The sequence below is a fragment of the Fukomys damarensis genome, unplaced genomic scaffold, assembly GCF_012274545.1.
Source record: "Fukomys damarensis isolate Sample0158 unplaced genomic scaffold, DMR_v1.0_HiC HiC_scaffold_26, whole genome shotgun sequence".
In the NCBI taxonomy this organism is placed as follows: Eukaryota; Metazoa; Chordata; class Mammalia; order Rodentia; family Bathyergidae; genus Fukomys; species Fukomys damarensis.
The window spans coordinates 19,650,521-19,665,571 of NW_022900938.1; the positions used below are offsets into that span (position 1 = coordinate 19,650,521).

Below are 15,051 nucleotides of genomic sequence, written 5' to 3' on the forward strand. Positions count from 1 at the left end.
CAGCAAATGGGGTGTTTAATTTGGGATTCAATGTAGTCTAGAGTCAAGGTGCAGCAGTTTTATTATAGAAATACAATTTTATTGGAGGCTGAAGATTTAATTTCCACCTTACGCAGAGAGCCATAAACGGCCATGCCTATTTTACATTTTGCATAGCATTTGATATATGTAATTCCTGGCCTAATTTTAGAGTTTCAAAGGTGGAAGAGTTGCAATACGTAAATTCCAATTCCTCAATATTTCAGCCACAGATGACATTTAAAACTAAACAGTTTTCTGTTTCTTAGTCATGGATTCGAAGCCATTTTCCCCTGCTCTGTCTGAGCTTCCTGTCGCATCCTTCCCACATCCTCCACTGAGGTGAGCACAAAGCCACCAGAGAGCACCTCCGCGCTGCTGCGGCAAATTTCTCCTTTGTTTAAATTTGTCTGCTGGATGTCATTGCTGCTAGATGACCAGATGATATAGGTGGTCTGCCTTTTATTGTTCTTAGGGTCTGTCAAGGCCACACCTTAATATCTGTTCAGATGTATGTACAGTATTTGGGATAAAATGATTTATCGATGTATTGGATAAAATCATTATAAATGTATTGAAAGGACTGAATTTAAAAGTAGTCAAATGATGTTGTGTGGGAAGCTATAACAACGTCGGAATCCAAATTTCCAAATTGAGGAATGGTGTCATTCTCTTTCCTTCACACACACACACACACACACACGCACACACACACACACACACACACACACACACACACACACACACACACACACACACACACACGCACGCACGCACACTGCTGCCCTTCCATCTGCCTTTGCAGCATGTTTTCGCCAACGTTTCATACCATCTCTCTACCACCAGGTGGAGCCCTTTGTTTATAGACATCTGTCCATTTCCTTTTCCAAGATGCTACCAAATAAATAGCTCTAGAGCTAAAATACTGCTGCAAACATGAAAACTTAACACAGAGAAATAAAAAAGTAAAGATTTTCAGGCATTGGTATAATAAACCTTGCTTTAAGAGTCCTATTGCTACTGGATTTAATAGCTTACACATTTTCCTATTTACAACTTCTCCACACCAAATAGCAGAAAATAATATTGTTGTGTGTGTGCCATAAACAGTGTTGCTGCAGGTCTATTTTATGTAGCACTATCATTTTTATAATCTCAAATGTTTGGCAACTACAGTCAAAAAGAAAAAAACATCAAGTACTATATGTTATGAGCTTCAGTTTTCTACAGTCTTAAAATATGTACCTCACTGAGAAGAAAGTGTCGTCTTTAAACAAAAGAGAGTCGTAATCAGCTGTAGGTAGTACAGGGCAATGTCAAATTCTTCTCTTAGTCAAATTCACCTCTCTTCAACTTGAGATCCAGTTAACTTATCTTAGCTTTGGTTACATTTAGAAGCTGATCAAACTGCACACAATTAACAAAGGTATAATGTTTAGTTATTTTAATATTACGTTTTTTAAAGAAATCAATCAAAACCTTTTCATAAACAAAAGGCAGTATTTTTTAAAAATACTAGAATCCTGATTTGCATGTGCAAATAACTATGGAATGAGCTCACCTAAACTAGCTTGCCAATGACCTCAACCTTGATCTGGAAAGATCGTTTATTCACAAGTAAAACATTCACATTCCCTACGCTAACTCTGTCTTGGATCTTTTCTTAAGGCAGCTTACTAACTGTGACGCTGGAAGGTCTATTAATAACATATGCAGTTACCAACACTGGGAGTTTCATGTTTAACTAAAATATCATTTCTGTTGCATTTTAAAATTTTAACCAGGACTTTCTCTCTATTTATCTATAATTTTGCTGAAATTAGTAAGTGGAAGAAGATTTATGTGTGTGCTTTATTTAATCAGTGCCCGGGCCTGAGAAACCTGGCTTTTCCATTGGTGTACAAACTGATTCTGTGATCTGAGCCTGAAAACGAAGGAGCCCTTGTACAACAAAATACTGCAACCACCATTTTGCTGCCCGCTCAGACACAATGAAATGGTGGCACAGCACACAGTTAACACGTTGTGACCACAGGAGTCGCCTCGGCGAGTGTGCTATGCTCTAATCCTAATATTAAGCCGCTTTTAAAAACACTGTCATCAAGTAGCTAGAGGTATTTTCTCTTTAAATATACAGAGCATGCGTGTGTAATGCTGAAACAATCGACTGCACATTTGACAGAAGGACAGAAAAGACTGGTCACAATTTAACACTCAAGCTCAGAGCGAAAGCAAACCTAAGTGAACTGCAGTCCCCGGGAATGCTTCTAGCAGGTCACAAAGCTGGGTAATGAATTTGGCCTTGGTGATTCCTTGTATTTTAGCTTTTGCTGCTTTCAACTTTGACTTAGGATATTTAAGAGAGTTGGTGTGTTTTCATTTTTCCTAATATGTTGTAAAAATTAAACAGCAAAGACACATTCAGCTCTCACCTGGGCACCCTGCAGTGTTGTTTTTTACAAAGGGGGAAGGAAACAAGGGCCAATCTTTCCGTCCCCTTCCACATCTTCTGTTCCTATTTGCAATCATTACGAATGCTGCCTTGGCTCTTTTTAAGTGTGGAAATTATCATTTTTCTGCTGTGTTTCAGGCTCACACAGATTCCTTGGGGATATAGTGAGGAGCTAACCAACTGCACATGGGAAATGAGAATGTCCGTGGCTAGAAAAACTGCAGTGTGCGGTAATTTTCCACTTGGAGTAGAAGACATAAGGGACTTTTTTGTTTTAAACATAATGACTTGAGCTTCACATAGAGTGGTAGGTTCAAATTTGAACATGCATACATACTGAAGTGTCTTACAAAATTTAATTTGACTTCTTTCTATAAACCTTTTCACTATTTTCAAGCGCATAATAAACAGGTTAAAACAGGACACTCTCCCTCCACACACCCTCCACCTCCAGTCAGAATTATAAAAGGTGACTGTCTGTAAATGAGAAATAGCCCTGGAGGACCCACCAGCAGGTCATGCAATATGTGACATAGACCACCAGGGGCTGAACTGAAACCACTAATACTTTTTTCATAGGATCATTAGCTGGAGTTAAACAAGGTGTCAAAGTGAAAAGACGGGGAGGTTGACCCAGCCCATTATATGTTGCACGCTTTCATTTTAATTACTTTGCATTAAAAATAAACGTTAATATTTAATTTGATAATTTAAATACATTACCCCAACGCATTACTTTTCATCTTTTTGAAACGGCTCATGTATTCTTTTGTGATTGCTATCTAAACTTGATTTTCAGTGACTACTACAACCCTCTGGAGAAAAATGCAATTTAAAGTTAAGGCTAAGAAGAGGTTGTTAGTACAAATTTTCTTTACTTTTTTGAGATAAAGTCACTGACTTCTTCTGACATTTAACTCTTATATCAAAACATACCTTCTCACCCAAGATGAGTAGATTAAGCTCACAGAGTTAGTTTGACCTTGTGTGGACAGTTATCAGGTAGCAACATGTTGCTTATAATTGTGAGATGTTGCTAGGCCTTTAGGTGCGCTAATAGTTGCTTCCCTTGTTCCTTAAATAAAGCTGACAATAAATTTCAGATTGCGGCTGAGAAATAAGTGTCATGTCAGTAGCCTTCCACCAGATACCAGAAGAAGGACTGTGCGATTGTTTAGTCCAAAAATTAAGTTTCATGTTTTTAATTGGTGTCATATCCTGTCCTGAGCCTACAGGGCTTAAATCAAAGGCCACCACATTAACCTGGAAGGGAAACTTAATAACAACTCCTTTCATCCCCTGCCTCAAATGTTTTTATGCTCAACCCTAATTTTTGTTAAGATACTTTCAGACAAAGACAACAGGAAACAGTAAACATGGCAACACCATGGAAATAATTTTCGGATGTACTATTTCTCTTGGTGTTCAAAGAGTGAGTTATACGGGCCTCAGAGGAAACTGCTATATCGTTAAACCCAATGCAGACGAAAACAGCTACCCCTCCCGGGAAGTGGATAGCCCTCTTCATTTCATAAATCTTGTCTCCAAGTAGGACCAAAGCAGCCTCTCACAACAGCTTGAAACTGTGGCACACCCCAGCAATGTGTTCAAAGGAGATCGGGAATATCTCACAACTTTGGGAGCAAGGATGTAATTATAACTGACAAGCAGACATCCAGAGGGGCTGCGACGACTACCTAGCAAGATTGCAGATGGTCCTGAGATGTCTGCATCTAAACAATGAGTCCAAGTGGAAGATATACGGATAAACAACAATACCACAAATCAACAGATGCCAAAAAAGTTGCTGCGACTGATAAAGATTTCAGATGCCAAGAACTGACCAACTCAAACCCTTCTTCTGTCTCTGCTCTCTCCCTCCCGCCCTGCGCCCCCCTCCTCCCAAACAAAAAGCTTGTTAGTGGTTCAGGACCCAGCAGGAAATGTTTTGACACCCATGGCCAAACACTAATCCATCAGGGAAGCCTTTAATATATTTAGAAGTTTTAGATTATGAAGGCAAATAGGATTCTAATAGAAACTACCTTATGGTGGGGTACAGAGACTTAATCATTCGGCTAGGTCTGAATTACATTTGTTGTACTTCCTCCTTAATCAAAGATCACCTTACAGGAGCACATTAAAACTCAAAGATAAAGGAAATTTGTTTTAATTATCATTAACCAGCATGAAAATTTTTGTTCCTGAATGTGTTTTGGGAAAAAAATCAGTGTTTTCTTAGTAGATTATATAATATTTCTTAATTTATCTAGATATGCATTCCTTCATTTCCTCATTTTCAAATATTCCCTATTGTCCTAAAATACTTTTCTTATGCATAACCAGATTTGACGTGCATTTGTGATTATTCAGCCCCAAGAATCAGCCATTTTAATCCAAATACCAATAAAGAATCTGGAGGAAGCTCAATAAAAACGTCTTACTTTGTAAAACTGTCTGAAATGTTAGTTAATTTTATGATTACTAAAAATTTTTCCAAAATAATTGAACTACATTCAACATATTTATTCTTTTAGTGAGTATTGGTGGATTTTCTCAGTACCATGAACTCATTTGCAGGGTTTTTTGTGGTTACTCCTAGGGTAACTAAGAAGCATACCTTTCCCAGTGAACTCCTTTCTGTGAAGTTTCACAAAAGGGCTTAGACTTAATATTTCAAGTACATTTCCTTTTGTGACATTCTTCTCTTGGGCTCCAGCGTACACTCCTATAGCGGTCAGTTCCAAACCCATCTTGAGGTCTCAGCTTTCTCCAAAAATGTCAAAGCCGGGTGCCTTTCAAAAGAGCTGCCGTGAACATGAAAACTTTGCTGTGCAGCGGATCTGACAGCCTGATCTCCCTTCAGCTGCCACTGACTTTGCTTCACGTGGACACACAGAGGAACATTCCAAACAGAAGCGTCCGGCGTCCTTTCCTGGGAACAACACTACCAGAAAATACGCTGACCAAGAAGAAACAGCAGGGAGGACAGAAGCGGCCAAAGCGCTGGAAACATCTAACAAGCACTAATTAAATGTTGCTTGAAAAACATGGCTTAGGAAAGCCAAACACAGTAACTTCTTACAGATGGTTTTAGGAACTAACAAGACCTGTAGGAAGCAGCACATTAAGATCTGTGTCCCCAAAGTCTCTCTAACCATTAGCGGCTGGAGGTGCTGTGCACTTCAGGAAGAAATGCTCAAGAGTCAGTCTGGTGAGGAGCTGGGGATTTTGTTGCTGTTCTCTTTTCCCTCAGAAGGGTGTTGGGCATCTGTTTTAGTGCATTACACTGTCAATTAGTGAACCAGCCTGTCAATTAAATATAAAAAAGGCCTTAGCAGCCTTGAAAGCTATTTTTTCTTACAGGGACAGAGCCATCCTGGAAAACAATAGTGAACACCAGGAAAGCAGGAGTTGTCGTTTGTCATATCAATACTTCCTCCTGTTTTAATACATAGTACGTATGCGATAACAGTTCATTCGTTTATTGAACAAATATTCTGCAATGGGTACCCTGTAGGTAGTTTTAGAGATGAAGTAGTCAAGCAAACAAGAGTGGTGTCCACTTTTCAGAATGTACAGCCTGCGGGAGGATATTAGTTAAGAAATGGATAGGGCCGGGGATTTAACTCAGTGGTTCCGGCGCTTGCTTTGCTAGCGCAAGGACCCGAATTCGATCCCTGGTACCAAAAAGAAAAAAAAGAAATGGATAAATGAGTGAATGGGTGGGAAAATGTGTGCTGAGGAAAAATGTTTCTCAGACACAGCTCTGGTGGTCCAGGATGATGGGATCCCTGGGCTAGGTACATTGGGAGAAGTACAGAGCCTGATCCTGAGGAGAGATGTCTCCAAACAAATCCAGGGATGGGCTTGCAAATGGGTGTGGGCGTGGCAATCTGAGTCTCAGATGAAGGGGCCCTGAAGGGAAGTGACTTTAACAGGATCTTACAGCCTATTGAAAATCACTTAGAACTTAATATTTTTGGCGGGCTCTGGAAGAACCTTTCATAACAAAGTATAAGCTTAATACATACAAAATATCTTACTTTCAAAATACTATTGAACGAGTAAAGAGTTGGGCGCACAACTGATTCTAAGAAGAGAGCTCTTGTTTCCAGGTGTTTGTATAATGTCTTGCTGACCCAAACTGTGCTTCCCTCTGGCAGGCTGCTCGATCTCCTGGCCATCCGCTTGTCTTCTACCCCAATATGCCAGTCGTTCAACTGCTTAATACTAACGTTCTACATCCCTTCCATAGCCCTGATGCAAACTGGGGTTCGGCAGTGAACTATTAGAATTAGTGAGACTCAGAGGGGAGGGACTGGAGATCGTCACATCTGTCCTCTCAAGAACAGCTGGTGACGCTTTCGGAGAAGAACATGAACCAAGAGTTCAGTCACCCAAATTCTGCCAGGTAAAGCTGGTTAGTTGGGAACAGTGAGTCAATCTAGTCACCCAATGGTAAAGTGTGGAGAGGAGTTTAGTGAGGGGAGCTCTTGCCAATGCCAACCTAGATATTTTCCCTAAAAAGTACTAGTTAACTAGGTTTTCTTTTTCCAGCCAGTTGCTTTGCATTACAATGAAGAGGAATTTTGAAATGACTGGGAGGATGCAGTAATCTCTACTCCACAGTGCCTCTTGCTTATCAACAGCTCACCCTAACCCTGAAACAGACTCCTCACTGGAATCAATGGAAGAAAATCCATTTGCTTGAGATCTGGCGGTAGCCATTTCACATGTTCACTCAGCAAACATTTCCTATGACTCTTCTGTCACTGACTGAATAGCTCTATGCATGTGAGTTGAAAAGAGAGGCTGCTGACAGGGCTTACGCAGGAAAAACAATCACTGAAGTTGTAGCATCACGAATATAAACTTCAGTCTTGCTGACACCCAAATAGCTAAAGAAACCAATCTTAAATATTGAATGGTTTCTCTTAGATGAGAAATTCAAAACATAAAGAGCAAAATAAAATCAATCTTTTGCAAAAAGAGAAGGAGACCAAAAGCTAGAAGGAGCGATTGGGAAGGGGATGATAAAAGAATGAAGATGTGTTATGCACATGTACCAAGTCCCCATGAGGGATATGATTATTTTGTACTGCAAACATGTACTCGTTAAAAATATAAAATACAGTGTTTAAAAGACAAAAGGGAAAGAAAGCTGTTTTTCTCAATGCCACGAACTAGGACAAAATGTTTTAGGCAGTGTTGTGGATGAAGATGCTGCTGGCTACCATGGTGAGGGGGCAAGGTATTCCCGGTGCTGCACTCAGCAGCTTTCATGGTTGTGTCATTGTCACAATCAATTCATTGTTCCCATTTGACAGATGAGGAAAGTGAGGCTCAAAGAGATTAAGTAACACTGAGTATGAGCCATGGTAGAAAGCGGATTCCAACTTCAGAGACATCTGCCTCCATAACCCAGAGCATTTATGATGCTGGCTCTTCGAAGTGGTCTAGTTGCTTATAAGTACTCTAAGTGATTCGCTCGCACACGTCAAAGACGGGTACATGCTTCTGAAACCAGGTCTAGAAGATGGTCTTTTAAATATATATTTAAATGCAAACATTCCTATGCATTGTCCAAAGCTTAGGGTCCGTTCCTGGGAATATGTGTGTGTGTGTGTGTGTGTGTGTGTGTGTGTGTGCGCGTGCACGCGCAAGTGCACACACTGGTGACTACACCCAGGGCCTCGTGCATGTTAGGCAAGTGCTATACTACTGAGCTTTACCCCTAGCCCCCCCTTTTTTTTTAATTTTGGGACAGAGTATCACTAAATTGCCCAAGCTAACTTTGAACTTGTGATCTTTACCTCAGCCTCCCAAGTACCTGGGATTATGGGTAAGAACCATGCCTAGCTCAATTTTTAGAAATATATTATAGACTACTAATCTCATCCTTTGAGTTCTCATTTCCCATCCTACTTTTTCAGAGAGGGACCACCGATGTGACATTTCAGATCTGGAAGGTGTTGCCTTTCATCGCCCAGTAGTATAGCAGTGCTCTAAAGCTGCCAAGGAGTCCCACAATTCTTAGCGAGAAGAAATCACTTAGGCATCTGAGACACTGGTAAGGAAGAAGAATGAATGGGGAGAAAGGTAAGGCCAGGTAAGGACAGGCAAGGAAGAAGGCTCCCCCACTGTTAACCCCTACAGCGGCCCTGCAGCCCCCTCACAGCCATCTGCCATCTCCTCCCAGCTGGCTGCTCCAACCACAGGCTCATTTTGTCCCAAATCCCTCAGTAGAGGGCTGCTTCCAGCAAGGAACAAACAGCACATGTGAAGGCAGAGACCCAGAAGCCTTGGCTTGTCTTTGAAACATAGGACCCCGGGCAAGCCACAGACCGCTCACTTTGGATCTCGGTTTCCTCATCTGTAAAAATGAAATGATAACAAGGTCCACTTCATCAAATATTGAACATGTAACAGGATCATGTAATTTTAACAGCTTGATGATATTATAATTGACATCTAATAAACCACACATATTTAAGAAATAATGCATTTGGCAGAACATGTGTTAATCATAAAACATTGATCTCTTCCAGGCTAGGAATCTCATGATAGCTCCTTAATTTGTTAGGCCATTTTCTGTTTGGTTTTTGAGTCTTCTTAACTGGTCTATGCCCTGCCTGGCCCACCTCATTTCTCACCATTTTCTGGAACAGATGCTCTGGCAGTTTGCCACTGCACATTCTTCTACTTGGCTTTTCCCTGAAGTGCCAATTGTGCCCCCACTCTGCCACCCATCTTCTAGCACCTGCCTTCTCCTGCGCTCCTTTAGCCCTGAGCTCCCGCTGCTTTCCAGGCACTGTCCTAGGTGCTGGGGCGTCCCTCTGAGCAAGGAAGCCAAGTTCACTGCCTCCAGCCACCCAACTCCACCTGCCAGCTCCCAGCTCCTGCTGCAGTGTTCCCAGGCCGGAACCATTACCCCCTGGGTGAATCCTCCAGCTCTAGGACTTTCTCCCCCGTGAGATTCCTTTTTAATTACCATTAACTAATTATCTTCTTCCTTTTTCACTCTCTTAACAACCCGTTAGCTTTTTCACCCCGTTTAGCATGTGATTTCATTTTGTAACATTCTTAGAGGTGCAAGTATCATACAGGAAGCTATTTTTTCCTTTTTCTCATAACTCAGAGTAGATATATTATTTATTGATTTCAGAAAACTACATCAGAAAAACAGAAACTTTCCAAGGAAACAGGACCCACCACTGTCTCTTGGTGGTACCTATAATATGGGGCTGGTCAGCCCTGCTGGGAAGACAGCACTATGGAGGACAGACTGATTCACAGCTTGTCCAAAGGCAACCAGGGGAAGCCATGCTCAAGGACATCTTCCTGCTGTCAGGGAAAGACAAGTGTCTCCTAGCAACCAGATCCCAGTGGCTTCCTGTCCCAGGAGCCCGCTGGTGTTCACTGCTTTGTTGGCCATGGTTTTGCATTTTGGCCTTGCTGGCCCTTGTATTTGTTCTAGATCCCGAAACTTTGGTGAATAAGGGCTGATCTGCAGGCTAGAGTGGAGCTGAGATAACATTTCACTCTGAATGTCCTTTCAGCAATCATTCAAGACCATGTTTGGTCTTAGCCTAAAAAGAGTGAATACGTTTTTTAAGATTTTATTTATATCAGAGCAGTTGGTCTGAAAGATGTATAAAAAGGAAAAGCATGCATTCTTTCCATCAAATAATCAAAAAGTACTCAGACCTTTTCCAATGAGATGCATTATCATTCAAAACCTGTTTTTGCAATAAACTTTAACTTGGAAAATTCGCAGATGCAGAAGAAAGGGTGAAGAAAATGGCTCAAGATCCTTAAAAGTTTTGACAGTATAAAATTGGGTCTGCTGAAATATAGGTTAGCATCTCTGCACTACATTCTTTCTACAGATTTCTAAATCCCCACTTTAATGTATGTAGCATTATACAGTAGTTTTATTTGGGTGGGATTGAGTTTAGCAGCAGATGCTGCATTTTTAGTTTTCTCTTCGTATTAGTCATTCATCAAGAGAATAAGTTCCTCATTATGTAAAAATTTTTATTCATATTTCATAGTGAAACACTCAAAACAAACTCTAAATATACTTTAAGTTCCCTCAACTCCATTAACATGTATTTAAAATCTGATTCGTTCTCTGTCTTAAAAAGGAAAACTCAGGGATGAGGATGAGACAGAAGGGTTGAATCAAGAGCTTGTATCACATATGTCAGAGAACTGGCAAACGCAGCCTGTTTCCCAGCAAGGCCTCCCCAGCCTGGCACAGCCTTGGTTCCTGGCTTATGGTTTGTTACTTCCGGATTTCTGAGGTGAGCTTGGACTCTGTAGAATCATGCGTTCTTAGGCAGCAGCCTTCATCTGCTCCCCCTTTCCCTCCCTCTCTTCCAGCAGTCAGGAGTCAGAGTTTAACCCTAACTGTTCTGTCTGTGGCGAAGTCTCCCTCCACCTTAGATAAAGCCTTTCCTTCTCAGGAAAAGTGTAGGATTTACAGACAGCTGCCACTGGCTCTCATCTTTCCACCATCGACTTACAAAATTTAACTTGGATGGACTCTTTTATTGGGGAGTATTAAGCATTCCCTATAGCCCTCATTGGCTCCTTGGTTCTCTCTTTGAGGTTTCTGTATGATTTATTCCCAGGGTGCAGAATTAGTACTGTGGTTAAGCTCAGGCTCCTACATTATTACTTTTGCTTATCCACTAAACCTTGTCCACACATTCAGGCCTTCCTTATTATCTTGGACTGTTCTGTGTTCACTGAAATGGCCAGGACACCCACTACGAATCTTGGCAGAATGACGATCTTTGAAGTCTTGAGGAGCCTTTGGTTAAGATTAAAAAACAAAACAAAACAAAAACAAACTGCTCTGCCACCCACTTGTACAGGCTCTGATTTTTTAGCCTTTAATCACCACATAAGTCTGTTCTCTGGATGTTTTAAGACTATATGCAGTACATTCAGCTTAATCACATTTTTCCAAAGTGGGGAAGGTACCCTGACTTCTCTGCTGGCTCTGTCCAAGAATTTGCTTGGAGTAGTGGGATGGGACAGGCAAGGCCTGCAGCATGGGCTATGTGTCATCCCCTCGATCACAATTCAGGACCTTTCAGGGATAAAAGACCTGGCTCTCAATCATGACCATTTTCACTTTTATCATAATTTGCATAATAACTATAAATGAACAAATTCATTTGGGGCTCTTGAAAGCCAAACAGTGAGAGGCAGTGTGGAGCATTGCCTACCGCGCAAGCTTTACCTTCTCAGAGACTAAGATAAACTTCCACATCTGTTTCTATCTGTGTGACTTTGGGAAAGTCACTTGACTTCTCTGAGCTTTCTATTCTTTACCTTTAAAGTAGTAATTGTGGTAACTACCTGTATGAAGAGTCAGTATTGGGTTACAAATAATGTATGCAAAGAATTTAGCACAGTGCCTATCACTACTGTGTATTAAATAATAGATTTAATAGAGGGCTATGATATGTGAAATATATTAGATTATTAATTATCTGTTACTCATACAACGAATGATGTAGAGACTCAAATAAAATGTGGACTTTCTTTTCTCAAAAACTAAATAACCCAATTATCAGTTGAAGAGACCATATGGAAATCCACAGAAGTCAAACAGAAGCTTTCCTGCGTGTTGTCCACTGTCAGCAGAGTCAAGTCCATGCCTGAGACCACCATGGCCTTCACTATTGTCCCATGAGCCGCCCCGAGCCAATGAGGACAGTTAAGAAAATAGCATTCACCAGGCACCCAACAAGCATTTACTGGCTTACCATGTGCCGGGTCCTGAGCTACGTGGTGATTATGACAGTTTGCCTGGGTTTGTTTTAAGAAGTACCAAGGTCTATTTTAGGCATTTCATAGGAATTAGCACTTTTACCCCTAACAAAACTGGGAGGGAGCTACTGAAATTAACCTCATCTTACAGATGAAGAAACTAAGCAAAGAGGCTAAGTGACTTGTCCAAGGCCTCAGGAGCGATGCACAGCAGAATCGAATTAGAATGAGCAAAGTGGCTTTAGGCCTCCTGGCCACCCTGCACCTCCTGCTCTCTGACAGCACCTGGACTGCTGAGGGGCCTTTCACACCCCTGGCTGGGTTCCTCTCTGCTTTGCCCTGAAGGATTTCCTGGACGATAGGACGAGGCTTCACTTTTTCCTTTCCACTCTGAATCCTTCAGAAAGGACCAAAATGTCCCTGTGAACACCAGGTAAACGTTCCACGACTATGACATCAGTTATCATACGTAAACCAATCTACAAACACTTAGGTGCATTAAAAATGTCTGCCTTAGGGAAGGTTTACTTCCCATAATCTAATCAGACAGATTTTTAATTTGCAAACTATTGCAGCTTTTGAAGTTATTGAAATTCTCCTAGACACAAAGTACTTATAAAATCAAGCTGTCACTTTACAGCCGAATGAAGATTAATATGTTCTTCTTGATTCCCACACTTGGGCATAAATTCCCTTATGGAAAACACTGTGAAATTTAGAGGGCTACAATCTGAATCTCTTTCTCCTCCTTTTGCAGTAAAAGATAAAGAACACAAACAGGCAGTAATGGAAGAAGAGTGCTTACTCAGAGCCTTATATTGCTTCCTTTTCTACTTCTTTCACTATTGGAAAATTTGAAAAAAGAAAAAAATGTCTTATTTTTGCAAATGGAAAACATCATAAAAAGAAAAATGATGTGCAAAATAGTTTCAGCACATAAATCTTTTTAAGGGATGGGGCAATCCTTCATAATGCTCTTTTTAGAACCTAGAGCATCACAGGCACACAGGAGATACCAGACCAGGTGCTAAGTAGTGGGTAGCAAATGACATACAAAAACAAAATTGCTCCCCTAAAGTTGCAATCAAAGAGCCCTCCAGAGTAGCCTACATACATGTGAACGGGAGAGCTCACGCACGTGTGATGGAGGCTGTCCAGAGGGAGGCTCGCGCTTGTTTCCCAGGGACTGTGTTCAACAATGACAGATTACAAAATCCCAATGTGACGTGTTGGGATATAACACACACATGCGCGTGCATGCGCGCGCACACACACACACACACACACACACTCACACATACTTGTGAAAAAAACTACCAAAGTCCTCCAAAGCCAAAGTTTTAGGAGAACACGTGTTATGGATATAGCAACAGTCATTTCAAAATCACTCCATTTATGCGTCCATTCCTCATTTCTGTTATCACTCTGGCACGCTATTTAGGAAATAGCAGAGAGAGAACTATGAGACCAGACAGAAAATTTAATTATAAAACAAAGCCACCCACCTTGCTTTGGGGGTCAGGAAGTAGAATGGCCTTCTCTTGCAGCAAGAATGAACTTAACACCAGCATGCTACACGATCCTGCACCTATTTAAAAGAAAAGGAAAAAATTTTTAAAAGAAAACCTGCAGCATCTCAGTCCTTTTTATTACGAGTCATAACAACAACAACAAAAAAGAAAAACAAAAAGACTAAAAACCTAAACCACATAAATGCAGCACATACTGTGGCTCTCTGGTACAAGGCAGAAAGCAGAGTCCTCAGATCGCTGTTGCCTGTTTTGCAAAACCAAACCAAACCAAAAACCAAGAGCAAAAAATAGTGTTGGCAAGAGAGGAAGGGCATTAAAACCCCTTGCGACCTCCTAGGTCCTTCCCGATGCCTGCAGCGTAGGCTGTAGAAGTCTCACGCTCAACGCCTGCTTACATGGTACGAAAGTACTTAGAAAAGAGAAAGTGACAGACAACGGGGATGTGCTGAGCCAGCCCCACTGCCACTAGGAAAAGCCTTAAATGCCCACACAAGGAGAATAAAAAGAAAAGCACATTTTGCAATAGAATAAATTCTTTTTTTTATTGAGACCACGGAAAGTCACATGACCCTTTTAGGAAAGCCACCGAAATGGTAAAGGAAGGAGCGGGGGCTGCCTCCTTCCTCCTGCCGCCTTGAAGCCCCGTCCTGCCCGCGTCCACATCCTTCTGGGCGCATCTGTGGAGCTATTAAGTGGGATAATCCCTCTGGCCTTTGATACATTTCTGGACATGATTATTTCATTACTCGCAATATATCAGTAGGATCATAATAAAAAGGACTTCTGACAACCTGCCAAGAGTTTTGTGGCCTTGTAAACACAAAAGTGCTCTAATAAAATTTTATTAAGTGTTAAAAAGTCATAAAAAGTGAGATAACATAAACTACAAAATTTACTGTCCTCAGCAAATGCTGAAAATATCGTCCACAGTAAAATTAAATTAGCATGTAATAGACAGAGAGGCAGTGTGGAGTGGATTTAAAAGAGGATCCAGGGAAAAATGACACTGTAACCCAATCCAGGGTCAAGGGGATTTAATTCGGATTTTTCCCCCTAAATGTGAGTAAATGTGCTGATTATAGACAAGAGCTCCGGGGTTACCGGAGTCTCACACATTGTCAATACTTTGGAAGAAATAATATATATTGCAGATTGTAAGGCCAGCCAGGAGAAGCGCGGACGTCCGGGGGGTGGGGAGGGAGGAGGAGAGGGGCAGGGTGTCCACTAGGGCGCGCTGCGAGACCGGGAATCCACGCTGGG

The 15,051-nt window shown here is 41.3% G+C and overlaps 1 long non-coding RNA gene across 3 annotated transcripts in view; it reads right to left on the reverse strand.

The window, feature by feature from the left end:
• LOC104850221 overlaps nt 1-15,051 on the reverse strand; it is a 54,038-nt gene that overhangs the window by 38,094 nt on the left and 893 nt on the right. For all 3 annotated transcript variants that reach the window (XR_776915.3, XR_776914.3, XR_776916.3), the window contains exon 2: nt 13,765-13,847. This is a non-coding gene — a long non-coding RNA (uncharacterized LOC104850221). The remainder of the gene's footprint in view (nt 1-13,764; nt 13,848-15,051) is intronic.